The sequence below is a fragment of the Balaenoptera musculus genome, chromosome 11, assembly GCF_009873245.2.
Source record: "Balaenoptera musculus isolate JJ_BM4_2016_0621 chromosome 11, mBalMus1.pri.v3, whole genome shotgun sequence".
Classification (NCBI taxonomy): Eukaryota; Metazoa; Chordata; class Mammalia; order Artiodactyla; family Balaenopteridae; genus Balaenoptera; species Balaenoptera musculus.
Window position 1 is genome coordinate 30526962 of NC_045795.1, and position 18493 is coordinate 30545454.

The 18493-nt window shown below is 34.5% G+C and overlaps 1 protein-coding gene across 1 annotated transcript in view; it reads left to right on the top strand.

Moving 5' to 3' along the window:
- The window catches only part of SUPT3H (SPT3 homolog, SAGA and STAGA complex component), a 423773-nt gene that overhangs the window by 74329 nt on the left and 330951 nt on the right, over positions 1–18493 (top strand).

The window sequence follows — 18493 nt, forward strand, 5'->3', positions numbered from 1 at the left end:
AGAGATAAGATGCAACTATCCCAGTTATTCCTATCTGTTTTTTACTGGTGCCTGAATTATCTTTTCTTCAGGGTTGTAGCCCATATAAACCTGTACGTTTATTTTAGCCTCATGATTCCAGATGTATCAGAAGGGCTGATTCTAGATACTTGATGATTGTCTGATCCAAGTGTCCTTTTCTTTGTGAAAGAAGAATAATTAGTATATGGTTGTTATTCAATAATATAAAAATAGTTATATATAATTTAGAAAGATACTTCTGTAGTGAAAACTCTGAGGTATTAGAATTTATCTTTAATAATAATTAATCTGTGATCTGGCATAAACGGAGAGCCCCAAACTAGATTCAGTTGCAATTAAAAATTTACTGTAAGAACCATAAAACAAGAATAAGTAATTATTAAATAATGTCACATTGGATTACAGAGTTTAATATAAAGATAATATAAGAAAAACTTATGGAAAACAGAAATGCATTCTGTCTTTAGAGGTATTGTAATGAAGAAGTAATTTCCTGACAACCGAAGTACTAATGTTAAAGTAGTAAATAGGTATCTTGTGTAAGTTATCTATTGTCACAATAATGCTGTACCGCAAACCACTCCAAACTCTGATTGTTGTCATACAACAACCATCAGTCTTTATTGCTCATGTGCCTAGGATGGTCAGTTAGGCAGCTCTGCTGAACTAGCGTGGCTTTGGCTGGAATAACTGGTTGATTCAGTTTTACTTTGTTTCATCATTCAACTGGCTGTCCTCGTATGTTCTCATGATGATGGCAGAAGTGTAATAAAGAGCAAAAAATGCAATGCGTTTTGAAGCCTGATGTTGTAGGGGGCGTACCAACACTTCCACTCTAATCTGTTGGCCAAAGTAAATCTCCAGGCCAGCTAATGTTCCAGGGATAGGAAATAGACACCATACCATCTCTTTAGTGAGAGGAACTGCAAAATCACGTGGAAAAAGGTCTAGCTATGGGGAAGAGTGAAGAATTGGGGCCCATTGCAGCCAACCTAAAACATAAAAAGACCAAAACAAATGAACAGTGATTATTTCAGTGCATAGCTTTCTTCTCTTTACATGTCATTTGATCTTCTTATATGTGGTTTTATAGCTGGGGTTCCTTTTTTTCTCTTTTTTAAACACTACGAATTTGTTTTCAGTCGTAGTAAATATGTCTCTATATTATAATTTTTAAAAGCTGGAATTTTTTAAATACTGATTTTTGCATGTTAAATGATCCTTGCGTTTCTGGAATAAACTTTACTTAGTTTTGCGTTATCACCCTGTGTATATGTCTGGATAGCATTTTGATGGATGTTTAGTCCAGTTTTTATTCACCTTTTAGTCTGTTTTTTTTTTTTTTTTTTTTTTTTTTAGTCTGTTTTATTTGTGTATGTTTGTTTGAACTTTTTGTATAGTAAACAGTGATGCTGCAAATATTCCTGCAGCAAAATCTTTAAGCTCACTCTTTGCATAAATTCTGTGACTGGAATTACTGTATGAAAAAGCTATTTCTGGGAGAAAATAAAATGCATACCTATCCATTTATGTATTTGCTTGCATATACATTAAAAAAATCTCTAGAAGGGTATACAAAAAACCAGATAATATTGGTTGCCCCTCAGTTAGGGAACTGGATAGATGGCAAATGATTGTAGGAGGGAGATTTTTCAGTCTGTGTAACTTTTAATTTTTTAACTCATTGAATATTGAGTCACGTAAATGCATTTAATCCCAAAATAAAATTTTAAACTTTTATTTTGAATTAATTTAAGCTTTTCAGAAAAGTCTCAAAAATAGTACAATGAATTCATGTATACTCTTAACCCATCGTCCCCTAATGTAGCAACTTATCTATCCATAGTACAATTATTAAAACCAGGGAATGAATTTTTATAAAGCTATTAACTAAATTACAGACTTTATTTAAATTTCACCAGTTTTCCCTTACTCGCCTTTTTCTGTTCCAGGAATCAGTCTAGCATCCCGCATTGCATTTAGACGTTCTGTCTTTCCTTTTGTCTTAGTTTCTCCCAGTCAGTGACAGTTCTTAATCTTTCTGTGTCTTTCATGACCATGATACTTTTGATGAGTACTAGCAACCATTCTGTAGACTGTCTAAGAGATAACTTTTTAAAAGGACTTTTTATAAGAACAAATTTAAAGATATGTCAGTGATTTTTCCCTTTTTCTAAAAAATTGATGACATAAAACACACATAGAAAAGAACACAAATCATAAGAGTACAGCTCAGTGAATTTTCTCAAACTGAACACACCCATGAAACCAGCATGCAGATCAAGAAATAGAAGATTGTCTTTGTCTCAGAAGTATCCCCCTTCATGCTCCCTTACAACCACTAAGCCCTTCACTACCTTGCTTCTCAGTTCAGTTTATGAAGCTAGTATTTTCTTGATAGCAAAACCAGAAATCACAAGGAAACCATAGACTATATATATTATCTCTTACAAATGTAGGCACAAAAATCCTCCAAATTGCTAGCAAACTAACATATAAAAAAGATTACAACCAAGACCAAGTTGGATTTATCCTAGGAGTGTAAGGTTGGTTCAACATCAAAAAAATCAGTTAATGTAATAATGCTATATCAATAAGGGACAAAACCACATGATCATCTCAGTAGACACGGAGATAGCATTTGACAAAATTCGACATATTTTTCCAAATAAAAACACAATAAAGTAGGAATAGAAGAGAACTTCCTCAACTTGATAAAGAACATCTACAGAAACCCACAGCCTACATCATACTTGATGGTGGAAAACTGAAAGCTTTCTGTTTAAGATCAGGAAAAAGAGAAGGATGTCTTCTCTCACCATTTTCTTTTTCTTTCTTTTTCTTTTTAAATTTATTTCACTTATTTATTTTTGGCTGCATTGGGTCTGCGTTGCTGCATGCAGGCTTTTCTCTAGTTGTGGCGAGTGGGGGCTACTCTTCGTTGCCGTGCGCAGGCTTCTCATTGCGGTGGCTTCTCTTGTTGCGGAGCACGGGCTCTAGGTGCGCGGGCTTCAGTAGTTGTGGCTCATGGGCTCTAGATTGCAGGCTCAGTAGTTGTGGCGCACGGGCTTAGTTGCTCCGCGGCATGTGGGATCTTCCTGGACCAGGGCTCGAACCCGTGTCCCCTGCATTGGCAGGCGGATTCTTAACCACTGCACCACCAGGGAAGCCCTTCTCTCACCATTTTTATCAAGCATTATACTGGAGGTTCTAGCCAGAACAATGAGGCAAGAAAGAAGGAGAAGAAAGAGAAAGACGTAAAACTCTTTCAGTTCTTTCAGGTGACATGACCTCCTAGAAAGAAGATCCTAAGACATCCACAAAACAACTGTTAAATCTAATAAATGAGCTCAGCAAGGTTGCAGGATACAAGATTAATATACAAAAATCAGTTGTATTTCTGTGCACTAGATTGAATAATCTGAAAATGAAATTAAGAAAATAATGCCATTTATGATAGCATCAAAAAGAGTAAAATACTCAGGAATAAATGTAACCAAAGACCTGTAAGACTTGTACCCTGAAAACTACAAAACACTGTTGAAAAAACCAAGACTCAAATAAATGGGAAGACATCCTGTGCTCCTAGTTTGGAAAACTCACTGAGGTGGCAGTATACTCCCCAACCTGATCTATAGATTCAATGCAGTTGCTATCAAAATTCTACCTGCTTTTTTTTAATAGAAATGGACAGGCTGATTCTGGAATTTTTATGTTAATGCTAGATTCTAGCATGGAAATGGCCCATATTCTGGGTCATATGGGGCACAGATTAGCCAAGACAGTCTTGACAATAAAAGAGTTGGAGAGCTCATGCTTATCGATTTGAAAACTTAGTATAAAGCTGTTAGTAATCAAGGCAGTGTGGTATTGGCATAAGGACAGACATTTAGTTTAGGCCAGTGGAATAGAATTGAGAATCCAGAAATAAAGCCCTCACATTTATGACCAATTGATTATTGACAAGAGTTCTGAAACAGTTCAGTAAGGAAAGAAGTGCCGTTTCAATGAATGATACTGAGACAATATGCAGGTGGAAGAATTTAGACCGCTTATTACACCATATACAAAAATTAATTGAAAATGGAGTATATAGATCTAAATGTAACAACTCAAGCTATAAACTTCTTAGAAATCAATATAAAAATAAATGTTTTTGACCTTGGGTTAGGCGAAGCTTTCTTAGATATGACACCAAAATCACAAGCAACCAAAAAAATAACTTAAAAAACCCCCAAACTCAGCCCAATTAAAAAATGGGCTAAGGATCTGAATACATGGCTCTCCAAAGAAGATTCACAAATCACCAATATACACATGAAAAGCTACCAGTCAGTATTGCTGGCTATCAGGAAAATGTAAATCAAAACCACAGTGATAGGCTACTCCACACCCAGTAAGTTGTCTGTGACTAAAAACACAACAACATTGATGATTTGGAGAAATTGGGAAATGGAACCATTTTGTGTTGTTGATGAGAATGTGAAATGGTGTAGCTGCTTTGGAAAACATTTTAGCATTTCCTCAAAAGGATAAACAATTTTACCATGTGACCCATCAGTTTACTCCCAGTGAAGGGGGGAATGAAGAGAAATGAAGACCATACAAAAATTTGTACACACATGTTCATAACAGCATTGTTCATAATTGTAAAAAACAACAAAAATGTCCATAAACTGATGAATTGATAGATAAATGTGGATTATTCATATAATGGAATGTTATTTGGCAATAAAAACAATGAATTACTGATATTTGCTAAAACACGGATGAACCTTGAAAGTGTTAAGCTAAGTTAAAGACGCTAATTACCAAAGACCACATATTGTATGATTCCCATATCGTCTAGATACTTCTATTCTGAAGTGTCTAGATTAGGTAAATCAATAGGAACAAAATACATTGGTGGTTGCCCAGGGCTGTAGGCAAGGATCAAAATAGGGTTGGGATGGGGGAGTAACTGCTAATGGGTACAGAGTTTATTTTGGGGTAATGAAAATGTTCTAGATTTAGATTGTGGTGATGGTCGCAAAATTATAAATTACTAAAAACCATTGAATGGTGCAATTTAAATATGTGAGGTGTATGGTTTATGAATTATATCTCTATAAAATTGTTAAAAATGATCAATAGCCTTTGCCCTTTAAACATCTGTCTTGTATGGGAAACAAATGTGTAAAGCAATTAAATTTATAATGTGATGAGTTAAATAAAGTGAAGGTATTGCGAAGCTTGAAGTTTGACTAGTTGCCTATCTGAGAGACCTGGGAAAGTGTTTCCTGTAGACAGAATTGTCTCTGCTAAGCATACAAGTGTGAGAGGAGACGATACTTTTAGGGATTGACAGATAGTCCTGTTTAAGTAGGAATAATGTATGTGAATAATATTCAGCACTTAGTGACTCTCAAATTGTAGCTGTCATGATAGTTATGATGAGACAACAATATTAGTGATGTTAATAATTTTTTTTAACATCTTTATTGTAGTATAATTGCTTTACAATGGTGTGTTAGTTTCTGCTTTATAACAAAGTGATGACGTTAATAATTAAAGTGGCATAGTCTGCAGAACTAGTCCTTCCTCAACATTAGCCTTTTCTTTAATGCCCTGAGTCGGGCATCCCTTTAGGTGCTTCTTGAAGAAAAGCTGCTAAGGTTAAATAAGTTTGAGGAAAGTGGTATTTTTGGTGCTTAACACTATATGTACTCTATTAAAGGCTCTGAGTAGTCCTGCAGTAAAGAAACTATTGTTTTAACTCTAGGTTTCCCAAACTTAGTTTATCCACCGTTCTTTTGTTTTCACCACACCTATTAACATGTTTCGCAGTTTGCGTTCCCTGAAACACATTTTAGTAAATGCTGCTCTGATTTCTTTATCTTTTTCCCAGTTATGTTGATGGTAGTATGACATACCCAGGCTTTACTTATTTGGGTCCTTAGATGAGTGACTTTACAGAACAATACCTTCAGTTACAACGCTCCCGTTTCTCTATCAAAAAGCCCTGCATGACACTGTCCTTTTGAAGATTTGAAAAAAAGTTATATTTTCCTGACAGACGCTTGTGCTTCATTTTATTAGGTAAAACAGTGGGAGCCATATAACCAATATGCTTTTCTTTTAACTTTAATTGGCATGATGTTCAAAACAAAGATCTGTGTTCAGTTTATTAACTCAGACTAGGCTGTCTGAAATAATTTTCCTTCCGAAACTATCACAACTATCTTCTTAGTTATCTAGCCTTTTAGTTTTTAATTTTATTTTATTTTTATTTATTTATGGCTGTGTTGGGTCTTCGTTTCTGTGCGGGGGCTTTCTCTAGTTGCGGCGAGCGGGGGCCACTCTTCATCGCGGTGCACGGGCCTCTCACTATTGCGGCCTCTCTAGCTGCGGAGCACAGGCTCCAGACGCGCAGGCTCAGTAATTGTGGCTCACGGGCCCAGTTGCTCCGCGGTATGTGGGATCTTCCCAGACCAGGGCTCGAACCCGTGTCCCCTGCATTGGCAGGCAGATTCTCAACCACTGCGCCACCAGGGAAGCCCCCTAGCCTTTTAGTTTTGTTGAATAGTGTCGGGTTTTGTTTATCTGTTCCTTTCTTATAGTTTACTTTAAATACTTTTTTGGAAGCAGGTGAACTATACATTTGTATAATAGCTCAGAATGAGAAAAAATTCATATGTTGATTTATACAAGAAAGTGTTGTGGGTATGTTTGGGAGATTATATTTTAAATGACCTCCAGTTTACCTTAATCATTCATTTAAAAATATTCTAAGGCATTTCAACTGTACTTTTACGTTGGATGAGGTGTCTTTTTCTTTATCGTGTTAGGAGGTATACAAACCATGTGTTTACTTAGATGCTAAGCAATGGAAAAACATTTATCATTAAAATTTGTTTGAATTTTCATAGTTTGGATGATTTACAGTTATTAATTGTAGTGTTCCTCACATGCCTCTGATTTTTTTTCTAAATGTGTTTGTTGGAGTTATAAGATATAAATTATTTGGGTTTCTGAGTCTGTCATTTGTCACAGCAGCAGGATTATGACTTCATACAATTATGGAGATAGTGAAAGGAAAGGTCTAATTTTTTTCAGTGGTGTGTTTACTTTAACAATTTTTTTCCCATTTGGTTGTATGTTTGGAAATCAAGGTATTTGATTCTATGGAAAGAGAATAATTTTATATTGTTGATGTTTCAGTTGGCGCCAAAGAGAATAGTCTACCTATAACTCATTTTGCTATTGCAACAATGTCCCAAAACACAGCCTATTTGTTTATCAGTTGACTGGGCTTACTCAGTCAGCTCTGCTTCTGACTGCACACGTGTGGGTAGGCGGGGGTGGCTCTACTCCCCTTGACTTTCCTCTTTATTTTATGGGGTACCTAGGGAATGTTCTTGTTTTGGTGATGGCAGAGTCTCAGGAGGGCCTCTTCAGGCCTTGGTTTATAACTGGCACATTTTGTCACTTCTGCCCATTTGTCATTCGCAAAAAAATTTCACATGGCCAATTTGAAGTCAAGAGGCAGAGAAGTACATTCCACCCGCAGTGAGGCCATGGCAGTGTTGTGGCTGGAGACATGGAGCCCATTATGTAAACTACCACAGTTTGAGAGTTCAAAGGAGATAAATTAATTAGACACTTAAGTGATTTGAATATTAACTAAATTCTCCTAATCACCATCCCCTAATATCTTTTTTTTAATTTATATTTTTTAAATTGAATAAATATCAATTAACTGCCCTGACATACTCTAATGTTAGGATCATTTTAAAGCTTAAAATAAAAACAGTACACTTAATGCATGTGCAAGAGTGTGTGCATATATGTATTTATGTATGAATGTGGTAGAGAGAGAATTAAATATTTTGTTTTCACTCTAGACCTATTTTGTAAATTAGAATCTGAGATATGTGTGGCATAGTCAGCCTTTTTAAAAAAAATTATTTATTTTTGGCTGCGTTGGGTCTTTGTTGCTGCACGTGGGCTTTCTCTAGTTGTGGCGAGCCGGGGCTACTCTTCGTTGCGGTGCGCGGGCTTCTCATTGCTGTGGCTTCTCTTGTTGCCAAGCACGGGCTCTAGGCACACGGGCTTCAGTAGTTGTGGCTCACGGGCTCTAGAGCGCAGGCTCGGTAGTTGTGGCACACGGGCTTAGTTGCTCTGTGGCATGTGGGATCTTCCCAGACCAGGTCTCGAACCCGTGTCCCCTGCATTGGCAGGCGAATTCTTAACCACTGAGCCACCAGGGAAGCCTTAGTCAGCCTTTTCATTAATACTATTGTATTAACTTTGTCAACAGTTTTAGTAAAGAAGAATTTCCATGATGGCTATCTCTGTTAATGTTTGAAAATATAGTTTTCATCTTATGCTTTTAAGTTGGTATATATACCTGAGTACAGTGTCCCTGAATGTAAGGCAAATTCCTTTGTACTGGATGAGAAGATTGAAGAGTTTTTACCAACTTGAGTGTGAAAACTATGAGGGATATAGATGTCCTAAAATTTCTGTGAGCGATAATTTCATTGTACACATTTAAATTATTATATAAATAAAAGTAATTTAGAAATGTGATTTTCCCGTTTAAATTTTATGAATCTTCAAATTGTTCACATGCACCTGACTTTAATATCTTCATCTGTGCTAGAGCTGTGTTTAAGATTCTTGATTGAGGTACAGCATAATTTAATGTAATAATTAGAAATTTTTACCAAGTCCTAAGTAACTATTTATTCTTTGTGGTATCTACATGATAAGTACTTTGGTCTATTTCTTTTTTAGCATTAAAAAATTTTTTTTACAGTAACATCTAGCATTTCTAATTTTAAAGTAATTCTCCCAGGAATAACAATTAAACTTGTATTGAATTCCCTTGTTGCTTCTCTCTCTCTCTCTCTCTCTCTCTCTCTCTCTCTATTTTTTAAATCTTAATTTTGTTAGGTGACTTTTATAAGCTTCCAGAACTAGTATTGAGTGAGGTTGATTCAGGCTCCTGTATGTTTCCCAAATTATACTTTTTGATTCTAAATAAAATATCGTGGTAGAGTGCCCTGTAACAGGAGAACCTTTGTTAGGATTCTAAGATGAGACAACTCTTTTCCTGAAAGATAATTTTGTGAAGAAAAGAAGTTTGATTTATATTTGGGCAAAAGGCATACAAAAGTTCATTTTTGATCACCTTAAGAAGACAAATTTTAACATATTGATATTTCTATCTTCACATATGCATTGTTTTTTTCCTTTAGTGTAGTCTTGTTTTTAACTGTTTTCAAGAGATTAATTGATCAAACGTAACATTCTTGCATGCATAATATATTCAGAACCTCCACTAAAAGAAATGGTGTCATTTTCATTGGATTGCTGCAAGGACCACACAAATTTTATGTGGTTTTTCATGGCCATGTGACATCGTTTGTACTTTTTCTGAAGAATTATTTCCAAAGACAGGCAGTAGAAACCCTAATTTGGTGTGCTTTGCATATTTAAGGATTTTAAAAAATTACTTGACTTTAACCTTAATATGTTTAAAGGTATTATCAGTGTTGCTCAATGTGTGCAGTCCTTTCTTGCTAACTTGAAAGCTGTGATTGCTAAGAAGACTTATATCCTAGGAGATATAAAGGTTAAAAAATTATTAAAAATATTTTAAGACCTCATCTACTGAAGTCATGCTAGATGTTACTAAATTAGCCACAACAATTGTTAGTTGCTTATATTCGACAGGACAAAGTTCAGTTTAAGCATTCTCTGTCCATCAACAATTTTAAAAAACTCTACGTAAACAATGGAATACACATGTTTATTTTTGTGACACCATAAAATGGAATTGAAATTTAATATGGAATGAAACAGATATAAAGTCTTAAGAAAATCTCTAAATATAATTAGTCATTTAGTATAGTTTTATTAAAATTTATGATCATTTACAATAAACTGATAATGTTAGGTGTCTATTGTGTGCTTTTTTATACTGTATGTATTCAATTCACTTTAAAAAATACTGCATTAATCAAAAGAATAAAAATTATCTTGAGGAAATATACTGGTCTTGAAATAATTGTATGTATGCCAAGGAGAACTTTAATTATAGCTATTGTCTTCTCAGCCAGACACTTCATAGGGGAAATTTCAATTCAAATTAATGTAATTAAGATGATTTTTTTTCTTTCAGTAAGTAAGTTTGCCCTATTTACATTTATTGTTCTGATATAAATGTATCAGGTCTTCTCTCACTTAAAAATACTTTTTCTTCTCTTTTTTTTAAAACTGGTTCCTGTATTTTCTAAGTTCCCCCCCTTTTTTCTTTTCTTCCTTTTTAAATTTTGCCTGGAGAACATTTCTTGCAGGGTAGTCTGCTGGTGATGAAATTTCTTAGTTTTTCTTTGTCTGTGAAAGTCTTTAGTATTCCTTCTTTACTTTTAAAGGATAATTTCTCCAGATATAGAATTCTAGGTTGGTTGGTTTTTTCCTTTCAACACTTTAAATATTTCACTTCTTTCTCTTCTTGCTTGCATGGTTTCTGATAAGAAAACTGTTAATTCCTATCCTTGTACCTCTATCGGTATGGTATTTTTTTCTTCTTGCTTTTTTCAAGATTTTCTCTTTGTTTTTTGTTGTTTTGATTTTTGTGTTGTTTTGGTGTGATACACACACACACACCCCCCTCTAGGTGTATTTTATTCTTCTAGATACCCTCTGAGCTTCCTGGATCTGTAGCTTGTCTGTTACTAGTTTGGGAAGATTTTGGCCATTATTATTTGAAATATTTCTCTATTCTCTCTCCACCTTCTGGTGTTCCAATAATGTGTGTGTTATACCTTTTGATTTTATTTCACATTTCTTGGATGAACTGTTTGTTTTTGTTTTGTTTTCATGCTTTTTTTTGCTCCTTGCATATCAATTTAGGAAATTTCCATAGACCAATCTTCAATTTCACTGATTCCTTTTTTGTCTCTGTTGAGTCTACTGATGAGAGCCCATCAGAGGATTCTTCATGTCCTTTACCGTGATTTCAGTTTCCTTCTTTATCATTTCATTTTGATTCTTTCTTAGAATTTACAGGTCTGCTTATATTACCCTTCTGTTCTTACAAGTTGTCTACTTTTTCCATTCGTCATAGTTATTTTAAATTCCCTTTTTGATAATTCCATTATCTATGTCATATACAAGTTTGTTTCTGATGATTGCTTTGTTTCCTCTGTGTTTGTTTTTACCTTTCGGCATAGCTTGTAATTTTTTCTTGACATCAAGACGTCATATTTGGTAACAGTTACTGAGATAAATACATCTTTATGGATTTGTACCAGTCTGGCTGAGAGTTTGCCTTTGTTTGCTTTATCAGTAGGTGCCAGAGACTTCAAATTCTTCTGCTGTTCATGATTTTGTCTCATCTTGAACTTGGGCCTCTCGTAGTGCTACCCCTGATAAAATGTCTGTTTCTTGGAGCTGTTTCACCTGTAATCCACTGTTGTGATACTGGTTAATGATTTGAGATCTTTCTTCCTTTTTAATGTAAGTATTTACAGCTGTGAATTTCTCTCTGAGCATTGCTTTTGCTTTATCTCATAAGTTTTAATATTGAGTTTTCAGTTTTATTCATATCGAGGTATTTTCTAATTTCTCTTGTAGTTTCTTCTTTGACCAAATGGCCGCTTAGGGGCGTGTTGATTAGTTTTGACATATTTGTAAATTTTCCAAATTTCCATCTTTTATTAATTTTATTGACTTCTAATTTTACTTCATTGTGGTTGTGTATGATGTCACCTGTTTAAAATTTATTTACACTTGTTTTGTGTGGTTGCTAGGATATTGTCTCTTTTGGAGAATGTTCTATGCAGTCTTGAGAAGAACAAAGTGCATTCTCTTGTTGGTTGGATTGGTCTATAGATGTCTGTAGGTCTAGTTGGTTTATAATGTTGTTAAAGTCTTATATTTTCTTCTTTCTAATTGTTCTATCCACTATTGTAAGAGGAATTTTTTAAGCCATTTTTTTAATTGAAGTATAGTTAATTTACAGTGTTGTGTTAGCTTCACGTGTACAGCAAAGTGATTCAGTTACATATATATATATTCTTTTTCAGATTCTTTTTCATTATAGATTATTACAAGACATTAAATATAGTTCCCTGTGTTATGCAGTAGGTCCTGGTTGTTTATCTATTTTATACATAGTAGGGTATATATGGAGAAAGTAAAAATGTCTTGGATCATTACAAGTTTGCAGCAGTTATATTGAATTTTCGCTGAAATTTAGACATTTCTAGGCCCCTGGTTTAGACTTAATAATGTCTTAATAATTTGAGCTTAATAATAAAATTTTAGTTATCAAATGTAATGTTAATATAGTGGGAAGCTTTTCCAGTAAAAGGATCGTGCAATGATTTTGAAGAAACTGTTTAGTCCCACTTATTACTATTCTTATGTCATTTATTGAGAAGGTAATTTGTTTTTCCTTCCTTAACATAGGCTTAATTTTCTTGAGAAAGTTAGCAAATGAAAGAAAAAATGTTGGCTGATGAACTTTTCCCCCTTTTCCTTCACCACAACAGTTTAAAAATGTGTATAAATACACTTTAAATAAAAGCCGGCTCACTTAGTGATGCAGGTAATATAATGGTGGATAATTTCATTTGTTTAGATGAGGAATTTATTGCAAAGAATTGGACTAGGACTGACATGGCTGGGTCAAGTCTTTCCCTCTAATTCTTATCTTGGTGACTTCCCTTGTAGCCCAGTTAAGCCTTTCACGTATTTCTTACTGGGAGAGCAGGTGTCTGATTGTGATGTTTTGTTTGGCTATTTAGTCAGCTTGGTAAGAAATTCTTCTGTTGTTCAGATGATCTTTTATATAGGTAATCGACGTAAGGATTTTCAGGGGTTTTCTGTTTTTCATAAAATAGTGAGGTTTCTATGAACATCTTTGTACCACTGCTCCCCAAGAAGTTGGCAAAAGCTATTACATATTCTTATGCAGTTAATGTTAATTCATTGTTTTATTGGTTCAATTAAAATGTAGGGATAAAAGACAAATGATCTGTATTATGAAAGACCTAAATAATAATAAAAATCGACTTATCGTTCAATATACTTACAGGTTTTATAATGATATATTGCCATTCAGTCAACAATACTACTAGAATGCTGTCACTTAGCTTAACTTTTTTCTAAATAGGTTAAGTTTTTTTTTTTTAATACATTTGTTTATTTATTTTATTTTTATTTTTGGCTGTGGTGGGTCTTCGTTTCTACGTGTGGGCTTTCCCCAGTTGCGGCGAGTGGGGGCCACCCTTTGTTGTGGTGGGCGGGCTTCTCACTGGTGGCTTCTCTTGTGGAGCACAGGCTCTAGGCACGTGGGCTCCGTAGTTGTGGCTTGCGGGCTCTAGAGCGCAGGCTCAGTATTTGTGGCCCACGGGCTTAGTTGCTCCGCGGCATGTGGGATCTTCCCCGACCAGGGATCAAACCCGTGTCCCTTGCATTGGCAGGCGGATTCTTAATCACTGTGCCACCAGGGAAGTCCCTAGGTTAAGTTTTTTTTTAAGACACATTGATTTCTGATAGGAATAAATTGAACGTGCAGTGACTGTGGTGGCTCTGGCCATAATTTTTTTAGGTAAACCACAACTAATTCATAAAGGGCTGTGGACCCTTTAATACCTACCAGAAGTGGGCAGGCTGTCAATTTGGAAGATTCCATCTAAAACGTATTCCTTTACTTGGCCCTTGAAAAACTCTCCTGCAGTACACTGCATAGAATGTAGTTTATTTATTGAGAAGGAGGAATGGTTGAGTCAACTCACAGGAGATAGATCTGTGGTAGGTGTTACAGGCTGATTTTTAAGCCACACACCATCTCCCTCTTTTAGTTTATTTTACTTGCTAATATGTAAATTTTATTAACGAAGCCAGGAGGGCTCATTCAGAGATATTTTAGACTTCTTTTCAGTGAAGGAAAACGGTGCTTTTGTTAGGCATGACAAATTAGTTTTGTCACTGAGTAAGTGCAGAGCTTTTAGGAGGGGATTAAGTTCTTTATATAATCTCTATTAAAACAGGAGAAAAGTAACTATCCAGTGTTAATTTATATTTTTAATAGTTAATTTACAGTGTCAAATGGTTATATCCAGTGTTACCTTCCTTTAGATTAACCAGTAGAAATGAACCTGTTATTTTCAATATCAGTTTTGAGCATCAGTATTAAGCTGCCTTCAATGGAGGGGATCATTGTGTATAACAACATCTAGGTTCCAGCCAAGGCCCAGACCAGGCACCAGAGTAACTAGTTTTTACATGGCTTGATTAAAAAAGAGGAGGCTCCTATGCACTGAAATCTTCTCTTTTAAAATGGGCACATTTCCCAGCATAAATATGATACTTCTATACTAATCAGGATGGAGTCTTATCCTGCAATGGGACTTACATTTTGGGCTTTTCACCACATCATTGCTGTTTTCTATGTGGTCAAAAATAGATATAGAGTAAACCAACCCCAAAAGTCAATTACAGGGTTTTATAGTGATGTACTGTGAAAAATTTGGTCGTGTTTTTCATTATACAGAATGTTCTTTCCAAAGACATAAACAGAAAAAGCACATATGTTTGATTTTAAAAATAACTCTGCTTAGCTCTTTAAAATGCTGGAGACATTTTGGATACTTTTAAATGATCAGCATTATAATTACATGATAAACCCTCTTTCTAAAGGCAGGCCTGGCTTGTAATTATTTATTCAATTTCTCCCCCAACCTTAATTTTTTTTTTTGTGAGGGATCAACATAGATGCTTCGAAAGTATTTCCAGTATATATTTGAATGATCTGGTAAACTCATCTTATTTTCTAATCTCTTCCCAAGAAGCAAATAAATGCTTATATGTATTATATCATTTTTGGAGCATATATGCTAATTTACAAGTAATATACTATAAAATGTATGCAAAATGAAAACCATTTGTTGATTATGAATTAGTACTTTATTTAAAATATGATTTATGAAATCTATTTGCTAATATAGTTGCTAAAGTAATATAAAATAGTACTTAAAGTTGTTTTAAGTTAAACTGTACATTCTTAAGGAAAGCTTATCTAAGCCTCACAGAACCTTAAAGTGAATGAAAAATTTTGTTATAATGGTATTTTATTGGAAGAGAGACTTTGAAGCCTTATAATTTAAAATGTTATTTTTTTATTAATGATTATTTGTCACTTTCCAGCTTTAAACTGCAGTTAATTTGTATTTCGGCTGTTTGAAAATGTACAAATAAATGTTTCATATTTAATGCTTTGGTTCTATAGTTAAGGCTTAATTTTCCATAGCCAGATTTCAGCCTAATGCAAGTCTTGGTTTCTTTGCTTTATTGAAATGGTTGCTTTCTTTGTTATCTAAGTCTTTTACTCACTGACTGCCATTATAATTATCCATTTACTCATACAAGTAACACTAACACAGTAGTAACTGAGTGGTAACTCTTTTTAAACCCGTTAAATTCACTCATTTCTGAGATGGTATAAACAAAGAAAATCAGAAGTTTTGTTTCTTTACATATATATCTGTAGTAGACATTTTTGATTTGACTGATAAAGAGCCATTCTTACCTTCTTTCTTTCTGGAAGAGTCCTGATTTTACAAAAAAAATCCTGAATAATCTAAACCAATAATGATGACCCTATTCTTATCAGTAATTGGTTTAGGAAGAGTCATGTGACCCAAACATGGTCTATGAGATATGAGAAGTCTGAATGGCTCCTTGGGAAGGTTCCCTCACTGTTAAAACAAATTACCTGGAAAAGGCTGCCCCTCTTCCCCTGGGTGGAAAACATTGGAACTGCTGCACCATTATAATGTAAGACATTGTGCTGTGAAACCACCCTGCCTGTGTTAGAACCATAGCTTTTCCCTTACTAGCTTTGTGACCGTGGGAGGTTTATTTAATCTCTCTGTATCTCAGTTTTTCTTATTGTAAAAATGGGGCTAATACAGTTGGAACATCAGTCATTAGAGAAAAATCATTATCATCACTAGTAATTAGAGAAATCAAAACCACAGTGAGATGCCACTTCATTACCCACTAGGATGGCTGGAGTCAGAAAGTCAGACAACAGCAAGTATTGGTGAAGATGTAGAGAAACCAGAACCCTCATACACTGCGGGTGGGAATGTAAAATGGGTCAGATGCTTTGGGAAACAGTATGGTAATTCCTTACATGATTAAACATAGAGTTAACCATATGACTTAGCATTTCCACTCCTAGGTATATACCCAAGAGTACTGAAAACATATGTCAACATAGAAACCTGTACACAAATGTTTATAGTAGCATTATTCATAATGGCAAAAAGGTAGAAACAACTTGAATGTCCTATCAGTGGATGAATGGATAAATGAAACACGGTGTATCAATACAATTTATTATTTGGCCACAAAAAGGACCTAAGTACCTTTGATACATGCTGCAACATAGATGAACCTTGAAAACATTATGGTAAGTGAAAGAAGCTAGTCACCGAAGACCACATACTGCATTATTCCACTCATATGAAGATCTGGAGTAGGGAAATTTACAGAGATGGGAAATAGATTAGTGGTTGCTTAGAGTTGTGGGTGGCAGTAGGACAGGGGATGGGAAGTGATAGCTAAAGGTTACAGGGTTTCTTTTTCAGGTGATAAAAATGTTCTAAAATTGACTATAATGATGGTTGCCATTGAATTGTACACATTAAATCAGTGAATTAAGTGATATGTGAGTTATATTTCAATAAAGCTGTTAAACATGGGGCTACCTTATAGGCTGTTGTAAGAAATAAGTTAATGAGCATAAAGTTCTTTGAATAGTGCTTGGCTCATAGCAATAACTCAAATAATGATAAGTATGCTAAAAATTAATTAAAGCCCCGAGAAGAGCTAGTCAGGAAACAGTATACAGAAGAGAGAAGGTCCTAGAGTTGGAAAGGACTCAGGCTGCCTTGCTTTGGGGCTACTTATGTGATAAAATAAGTTGTGTGATTCAGGTCTGTTTCTTGAAGCTGAAGGCATCTTACTGATATAACACCTTCATTTACTCTATCTCAGTGCATGTTAGCGGTCCCCTTCTCGTTATACTTAGAGGCTTTACCACCTTTGGCCTTTGTATATGCTAATATCTGTATTTTTATTTTGAGTTTGTATGTCATCAATGAATTAAAAATTCTTTGCTTATAGCATGGGCTATGTTTTAAATTTTAATGTCCTTTGCTGAGCACAAGACTGTGGTTGCTAATAGTTTGTGGTTAATCATTTGTTAGTAAGAGAGAAAAGGAAGTGACTTCTGGGTTTTCTTGGCATAATCTTAACTGACTTTTTATTTTTGTAGAGTAATATACTTTATTATGAAAGCCATCTTTCTCATTATATTTTTTAATTAGTGGAAAATAATCAGTTTCAGTTGCAACAGAATGACCCATATTTAAATTAAGCAGTAAATCAGCATCAAAAAACTGTATATAACAGCTTATAGACACCAAATCATGATTCTTCTCTAGGATGTATCTGTTTGTAGTCATGATTTTATGGTTAATATGCAACTACAATAACAGCCATAAAATTGACTTATTTTTGGATGCTCATTTCCTCTGCTTCTGTCTTGCTCTTGTCACCGCTTCATGATTGAAGCCTCTCTTTGCAGTTTTAATACAACCTGAGTTCCCATTTAGATTATGATTGAAGTAGAAAAATGTTTAAAATGCTAGTAGTTACCTGCCCCAGCCCTTTACCTCAGTTGCTATATAGAGAGGAAGTTGTTGTTGTTGGTTCCTGATTATAAAAGTAGTACATACTCATTTACAGAAAAAATGCAGGTGTAAAGTATTTTTTAAAGGTACAAAATACTAGTAAACTCAGCATTTCAAAATAATTTCTGTTGTTTGGTATATATTGCTCAAATATTGATATAGGTATAAGTATAAATGTGTGTGTGTGCATGTATGTGTGTGTGTGTGTGTGTATACAGAGAGAGAGAAAGGGAGAGAGAGTTTCAGTGCTTACATTTAGTTTTGATTGTGAGTTGGGGATGGCATGGGGGCAGATGAAGAAGTGGATTAACTAAAATTTAAAACTGGACTTCTCATTTGTGCTCTTTTCTAGGAGTTTACTTCAAACTGGCCAGTAGTGCTTGGTAATTAGGTAGTCAGCAAATTATCCCCGAGTACAAAATGTTTGTGACTTCTAGATCCCGACACTTGCTTCAAACAGACTAATTTCTTTGTGAATTATTTGTTATTTCTTACTCATTTAAAAAAGATATAGATGTTTATATTCCCTTATTGAGTTATAAGAACTCCATGTATTAAGGGAAGTTCTTTAAACCTTCATAGTTTGTAATTCAAAGCTTTATTAGTTTATTATTTGAAATAATAAATTTGCATGTTTATCGTATGATTTTCATTCAGAAGTTTTAAAATCTATATGTCAATATAACATTTTTTTTTTAATTAATTAATTTATT